Here is an 8,318-nt window from a genome sequence, read left to right as displayed (position 1 = left end):
GATGATGCACTGTTTGACGGATGGGCACACGATTAGACAGTCGGTTCCACTCGGCATTTAAATCTGCTAAAACCTTGTGTTTATGAGTAATTACATTGGAAGCAATTGCATAACATATAAAGTAGACGAGCAAGATGGAGTTGCTGACTATAAATCATGTTGCTTGTTGCCGTATTGTGTAAAAATGTTTGATCTGGTGGATTTTTATAGGGAGCCTGTTTATCTTTGTACTTGTGTCAATGTTTACAAATATGTTAGAATTATTTTGTATGGCTCATACTGTTTGTCCTTTCCTGCGTGTAAGAGGATGTTGATATTCTTAGGAAAAAGTGTTATGAGAGCAGTCAGGAAAAGTTGATTCCCATAAACAGGCTAACTTGAGACATCTGTTGTGAGAAGCACTTGAATCACTATTTACTGTTTTGCAAATTTCCGTGGCACATCACAACCTGTTTTTCCAGCAAGTGGGAGAATTTGTTGTGTTTTCTTAGGGTGTTATTATGGTTGAGTTTGGGGACTGTCAAAGGGACACGGCGCTGCACAGTTAAACTGGGACTCTCAGTACCCATCAGGCCCCTGTGAGTCTTTGTGAAGACGACACCACAGAAGGCGCCTTCCAGAGAAGGCGTCACATCCAGTTAGCAGACACCCGGTGCGCTAAAGAGGTTAAACTGCTGCGCCTGGCACAGCCAATTGTATTGATAACCGTTTGAAGCCGGTTTTCTCCCCTACCTGGCATCACGCTTCACAGTCTTTATTCAGCTTGCCACTCCAGACAAACTTCAAACCTGGGAGAGTGTGTTTCCCTCCACTCAGGTGTATATGGGTGTAGGTGTCTGTGGGTGTCTGTGGGTGTGTGTGTGTGTTTATGTGTGTATGCGGAGCCAGGGGCCTTTGCTGCTGTTTGCTTGTGCTGCCTCCATTCTATAAACCAGGCCTCTGATCTCCCAGGCAACATGCCTCCAAATTCCTCTGCCTTTCTGGCTCCATGTAAATATATCGGTGTCAGTTTGTCTGATGATGAAATGAGCATTAGAATCCGGAGCAAGGCAGGGAAACCACACCGCTTCTTTTGCGATTAAAGCCATCCTCTCGGTGTGTGAGATCTCCAGCTTCTATGCATGTTAGAGAATAAAGTTTCTGCAAGCAGAAAGTGTCTTAGCCCATCTGTGTTTGCTCTTGACTTCTCGGTCTATTTCTACTTTTGTTTTACCACTCTCTGCTGTCTTTCCCTCTCGCTCTCACACTCCTCTTCTCCTCCCATCTTTCGTTATTGGCTTGTTAGCCTGGGGTCCTCGCCTTGGCCTGGAGTTATGGCTCTGTCGGGCAGCTGCTTGGCCAGCCCTGGGGGTCCTCAGAGGCAAATGGCATGTCAAGGAGTGGTCACTGAGGTAGATTGTCTTCCCCCACAGTCAGCCACACTGCTACCGGTCTCACTTGTCCAATTAGGGGCTTTTTGGGCCCCCTTTAAGTCCCCAACCCATACAGCGTTGACTGATTCTCCAACATCCCTGGCCCCAAGACGTACACACCTGACACACTGCCTCACATAAATACTGCACACTTGTGGGCAAACACACACACACGCACAGACACATACACATACACACACACAGATTAGCATTGCTTAATGTATCATGTCTCTGTCTGTGTGTAGTGTGTGTGTGTGGGCACTTACACACATGAGTGGATACAGTCTTTATGTACATAGTCGATATTTATGTGTATTTGCATGATAATTACGGTGTTAACTACCAAATTAACCCAGACAAACCAGCATGAGCGTTGCACCATTGTTTTAAACAAAAGGCTCTCCGCTCTCCTCGGCTCTCATTCTACTTTTGAATCTTCTAGTCTTTGGTCTTGTGTAGCTCAGTGAAAGGAAAGCACATTTTACAGTGTTCATAACTGTTCATTTTTATTCAATTTCATTCAATTATTTGGAAGGTGACAAGTGTTGATTGAAGTGTTTTTCCACTCATGGAGCTGATGTGGCTCTGGGGCTACTGGTCGAAAATACAGAAAAGAGTTAAATTAACCGTGGTGGTTGTGGACTGATGGGTGGACTGAAAAACTGGCATTGTGTTGATTTTTAACTTTAAATTTAAATTAACACTGATGATTGTGTAGAAGATCAGTGGGTCGAGCCTGGCACTGACACTGCCAGGGTTACAGGTTTGATTCTCACTGGGGCCATCCATGCTAAAAACGAATGTTAAAATAAAATTAATGTGAATGTTAGAGTAAAAATAGTTAAACCTACATAGACACAAATGGCTATGTTCACATGGACACAATAGTCTAATTATTGCCCTTACTTTGATAATGAGAATAATTCAGTTAAATCTTTTATATGCATAACAAATGAAGACTCAGTTGTTCCCATTTTCATTTAATTTTGCATTCTGATTGAATTTAGTGTCATGTGTCTTCTCCCTTATAGGCTACAAGCAACATCAGTCTTTCCCCTCCTGCTATAAACTACAGTGTTGCTTCCTTGGTATTCCTGCAACTTTCCCACAATGTATCCAGTGCTGACACTTAAGGCATGAAGGCTGGATGGAACCAAACTGTAAAAAAATAAGCAATTCAAGGAATGTTGGGTGAATACATGTTCAATCCTCCAATAGTGTGATAATATCGCAGTACAACACATGTTGCAGTATTAATCCTCCCATACCTCCTGAATTAAAGTATCATTCTAACATGCAGAAGCCTCCATTGTGGTTGCATCACCATTAACTGTTACATTAGATTATGTGTTGTTTCTAACATGTAGAAGAAGTCTCCATCTTGGTTACATAATCAGATAATGGTGTTGACATGACCCAAATCTTAATGGCATTATGGTTGAAGCATTTCTCCACAATGACTAAAACACCAATTAGCACTTTATCCTTTTGATTCTTGCGTTTTCTTCTATTAATTCCATTTCTCCATCTCTCCTCTCAAATCATACAGAAACATTTCGTTATGCTCACATGTACACAGACAAACAGCACCGACCTTGTTGGCAAAAGCAGGAACCTGTAGCCATCGACACCTTTCTACAAAGACCACCTGGCCCCCTAACTCGGCTCCCTCCCTCACCCCAACCCATACGCACACACACACACACACACACACACACAGAAAAAGAGAGAGAGAGAGGTCTAATTCAAAAATGCGTGGTCCTATTCTGCTCTCTGCCCTCTACCAGGAGACAGTGTATGAGAGAGCTGCCAGACATCACACGGAAGCGGCGTTAAAAATACATGTATACCACTCCTCATCATTTATTGATGGCCTCTCCTCCCTTTATGTTTATGAGGTGAGAGGCCTCCCTGTGGCCCCGGTCAATGACCCCCAGAGTCCGGTGGGGTGTCCAAGAAACTGCCTGTTCCTTCTAATTTAGCCCACTTTCAAATGAGACCAGATCATGGCCACTCTTCCACATCTACAAGCTGTATGCAGGGATCACTTATAAATAGTAAAGCGTTACGGTGTTAAAAAAAAAAAATGTGTAGTTTCAAGACAATTCACTTTTTCAGCATTTGGTAAATCAGGCTTATTATCAGATTGGTGGCCTTGCATTTACGAATTATATTTTTATGGGTTTTTAATGGGTTTTTAAATGGGTTGGCACATTTGTTTTACCTATAAAGGACTATGTAAGCCTATGTAAAATCACAAAAATTTCAGTTACATGGTTTTTCTATAACAGCAATGAAATGCTACTGTGGAGGCCCCCCATTGTGTAGCGCATACCTTTATCATCACCATAAATCACAATATAGCAGTCTAGCCGACTGGTATATTATGTGCATGCACTGTATCAAATAGTCTCTGTCTTCTTGCAGAGGGTTATTTTCCACACTGTAAATATTTAGGCTATAGACTTCTCTTATAATATGCAGCTGTTTGTTGTGGCCTCGCCGAATTCATCACATTGTGTCTGTGTGTCAGATGAAGGACTTTTGCATTTTACCATCATGCTGCTGAAAGAAGCAGCATAAATGACTGATAGCCCTCCAACTCGCCGGGTTGGAAGAGAGAGGGATTTTCATGGCTCGCTTTGCCATTTTCCCCCTTGTATACGTCTTTGTCCAGAAGTCATGGACAGATCAGTGTGAGATTTACTCATTGCTCCAGGTTGTTGTGTGGTCCCAGAGGCGTTTCCGGGGGCTGGCGGGTGGGGGTCAGGGCCCAGGGGTGTTTTACCATGTAGTCTGGAGTGGAGAGGTTGCAGAGGGAGCAGTGTGGCAGGCGGCAAGGACGGCTCTAACACCACAACGTATTGATTGAATAATCTCTGTGTCATCTGATGGTGATGTGGCTTACACCGGCCCCCTGCTGCAAGCTACACAGCTATTATCACTTGCTGGGATAAGTGGAAGCAAGTCAAATCAAGTCTCATTTAATCCTAGAGTGCTTTTTTTTTTTTTTTTTTTTTTGGCTGTATGTGTCTGTATTGTTGCAAAGTGTTTTACAGGGCAGCAAAATGGAGAAAAACAACAATTAGTGACAGAGGAAAAACAGGCATATCATAATATTAGGATATGAGGTTTGTCTGTGTGTGTGTGTGTGTGTGTGTGTGTAGGAGGGCTGTGAAGCAGCAGCCCCACCTCCTCTTGCGTTAGCCCTGCATCTATTCCCCTTCTCTCTCTCCCGCTCTCCTCTCGTCTCCTGTCTTCTTTCCTAACCCTCCTTCTGATCTGGGAGGAAAGCTTTCATTATTTGCTGAGATTGGGATGTCAATCCCTGTGCCCCTGACCTAAGTTTGTAGTTCTCCCCGTCATATTGGGGAAATGATTAGTGGGGTTATCTCCCCTCCACTCTGCGAGGCTTTCATTCCTCCTCTCGGCCCCGTACCTTCAGGCAAGGAGTGGATTTCTAACCAGGACACTGCCACGAGGAAAGGCTGCTCTTCTTTTCGCTCCTTCACACTCTCTCTACACTTACTGATACTTCATCTACTCTCTAAATGTCTCTGTTCATTGCTGAGTCAGATTCATTTTAATGCCCCCCCACCCCATCATCCCTTTTCCCCTCTTTATTTGCAGATTTCAAGCCTTACACATCCTGTTCAATTTAAACGGTTAAATGAATACAGTTATGTGACTTCTTTGTTTTGATTTTAATATGTAGGGGAAAACACAATGGATTTAAGTAAGATGCCTTACTGGGGTCAGTGATGCACACACACACACAGAGACACACACGTACAGGCACACACACACACACACTTGTCCTAGTTTTCCTTGCCTACAAACATTAACTGAATATCAGTGCATCCACAACTTTCTATGGCCCACACATTTATAATATACAGCAAGCACACCTTCCCTGTAAATTACAATAAATTGAAACAGTTGGAAGTCGCTCCTATTCTGAAAAGAAACACAAATAGATATTTCGGTCAATATTTCCCATTCTCTTTAAATCTATCCATTCATTTTAATCGTTTTCCATTTTCCCTGCATCAAACTTTTATTGTCCTAACGGGGAAAAAAATAACCATCCTTTGTGCGTGGATGTGGAAGAAAAAGAAACTTTCCTCTTTTTTTTGGAAGAAACAAAGTCAAACACTTTGTTTGGTGTATTGCACATGAGGGCCAATGTGTAATCCAGTGGTTTTGCTCTATTTTGAAATGCTTCTCTGTGTTCACATCTCGCTATTATGGCTTCAAATGTTATTCTAAAATGCCCTACATAGGATGTAGGGTAGAGGCTATAGACATATGGGAATAAATTGAAGTAATTTCTCTTTGACTAACTGCACATATAATATAAAAGCAAAATTCCCCTTATGCGCACAAAACTGTAAAATGATTTCTTTTAGTTTATTGCTATTGTGGAAAAAAAGGCAAAATAGGCCATGCATTTCTTGAACATTTTAATTGATCTATTTTTCATCTCCCCCCGCGGATTTTTAAAACAAAACGCTGGCAGTGTATTGAAATAAGCGATATCTTAATGCCGGCTGGAGATTTGCCTCTTGGTCCATCCGCTGAAAAGAATGAAAGGAAATTCAAACCTTTCAAAGAGACGCGCGCACCACGACCGCATAACAATGCAAATTACGCTTTGATTGACTCTTAATTTCATCAGAAGGTTGTTTTGTTTCGTTTTTATTATTATTATTATTTTGGATCCATGGGATTAATCAGAGTCACTGATCCTCCGGGTCTAAGCCTCCCCCGTGTTGTGTTTTTTTTGTCTGTCGGGAGCTCAACGAGACTCCATCCGCACTTCATTAACCCTGAGCCGGGGACAATCCACGGTAAGAGCCGGGGGATTTACCACCAGCCTTTCACATGCAAAAAAACTCCGAGTCATCCAACAAGACACAGGGCTTTTCCTTATATAATCAGCTGTGCACTTCGCAAGAATAACCCTTTTCATAAATGTTGAAAAGGGTCGTCGTTATTTGAATCAGTCACGGATCCTTATGATGGGACTATAATGATCTTTTGGCAAGCTGGGAGGCTGTTTTTTCCCCCCTTTTCCTCTTTATTTCCCAATCAAAACCCGGGGATCTGCTACTGTATTTTTAATGCAATTTTACGCATCATAAACGTGCCAGTTATAGACCGTCAGTCTGATATTTCACGGCGTGGTCAGCGATGGGGCCAGATAACAGGTGCCATGCGTGGATGACAGCAGGGGGAGCTGGCTATCAAACCCATTATCGACTTTCAATTAAAAGCTATTAAAGTCTTTTGTCTAATCGTTAACATCCTACACGCCAAGTCTTGTCCGTCAGACTGAACTCCTTAACCCCCGCGCGTTATGGCCTGATAACTTGGGGTTGGTCCACAGACTCCGATTAGTGGAGTGAAGGTTGGTGGTGAGGATGGTGGGCATGGGGCGGGTGGATGGTTGATGGGTGGGTGGGTGGATGGGGGGGGCATCGGAGCCGCTGACCAGCTGTCCCCATGCTGATCCCCGGTCTGCAGTCAGCCCTAGCCCGGTCACCAGCTGTTGGAGCCGTTTGGCAGAGAAGCGCACATCCAACACCCTCAAGGAAGGAGGGATGGAAACAATCAATTTCCAAATGGGATCATTTAGGGCACTTAAACAATTGCGCACATAACATTAATATTTCATCTCCTGCATTGTTTATGGAAAACGAATGGAGTTGCGCTGTTAATTCTGCTGGTCATTTAAAGCGTGGTGGGGGGGGGTCGGGGGGGAGTGGGCATGGGGCGGGGGGGGGGGGGCGGGGGTATAGGACAGTCAAGGGCTCCATTTTGGACAACACCCCTTCTGTTCTGTTGGCCCTTCTCAAAAGACATTAGCTGGAAATGATCTTTGATTGCACTTTTGAACATGGTTTGTTTGTGTGTGTGTGTGTGTGTGTGTGTGTGTGTACAGTGTGTGTACAGTGTGTGTGCGTGTGTGAGAGAGAGAGAGAGAGTATGTCTGTGCGTGCTTTCGTGTGTTTGCGCGTGTACGTACGTGCGTGTGTGTGCGCGTATGTGTGTTTGGCTATTATCTCTTTCCAATCAAACTTTTTTCCACAGCACCCTCCACTCAGAAAGCGCGCGCCCATTCATTAAAAAAAATACACTTTTGGCATACAGGCCAAGGTTTCAGATATTAAGACAGAATAACCTTAAAAAAAACACACATCTCAAATTGAACTTTCCCCCGTTGTAAATCTTCCTGTAAATCTCGAGGCTTCTTTTAAAAGGTTAAGGAAATGGATGTTACTTGCTCCAGTGGTGATATTCTTATTAATTTTTTTTTTTTCTCCACAGCATTGACAAATTAAATCCACGATACTAAACCAAACACAGAGGGAAGTTTGACAGACATGTTCAAAATTATTCAAACACCTCTAATAGAAATCTGCAAGCCCCCAAATTGTATTTATTTTTTGAGCTGCTTCCAGAAAAAAGTTGTTCATTAAGCTGTCCCGCTTCCCAACCTGTGCTCATTGAAACTGACACGTGTTCACGTCGTTTTATAATGAAATAAGCCAAAAATATTCTAATTTTAGTCCCATTTTTTTATGTTGTGGTTAACAGTGGCCAGTCAAACATGCACGACCTCTGTGTAGCACCAGGCCTCTATTTGAATACTTAATTTTTTCTGTTTAAAATAAAATCCCAATGCATTTATTTGTGTCAAATGCAGGCCAAACCAGAGTTTCAAAATCCATTCCTCCACACGTTATCACCCAATCCTCAAACATAGGCTATAGGACTCTAATGAAAGTCTCTTTTATTTTCTAACCAGTTTATAAGAGGGATAAATGTAAGAAATATTTATATCTACCAGTGTTATTCTATATAGGACGATAGACTGGAAACCACAGGTGGGTAAAGACTGTA

This window comes from Centroberyx gerrardi, chromosome 2 (assembly GCF_048128805.1).
Source record: "Centroberyx gerrardi isolate f3 chromosome 2, fCenGer3.hap1.cur.20231027, whole genome shotgun sequence".
NCBI classification, from domain to species: Eukaryota; Metazoa; Chordata; class Actinopteri; order Beryciformes; family Berycidae; genus Centroberyx; species Centroberyx gerrardi.
This window is presented reverse-complemented; position numbering follows the sequence as displayed.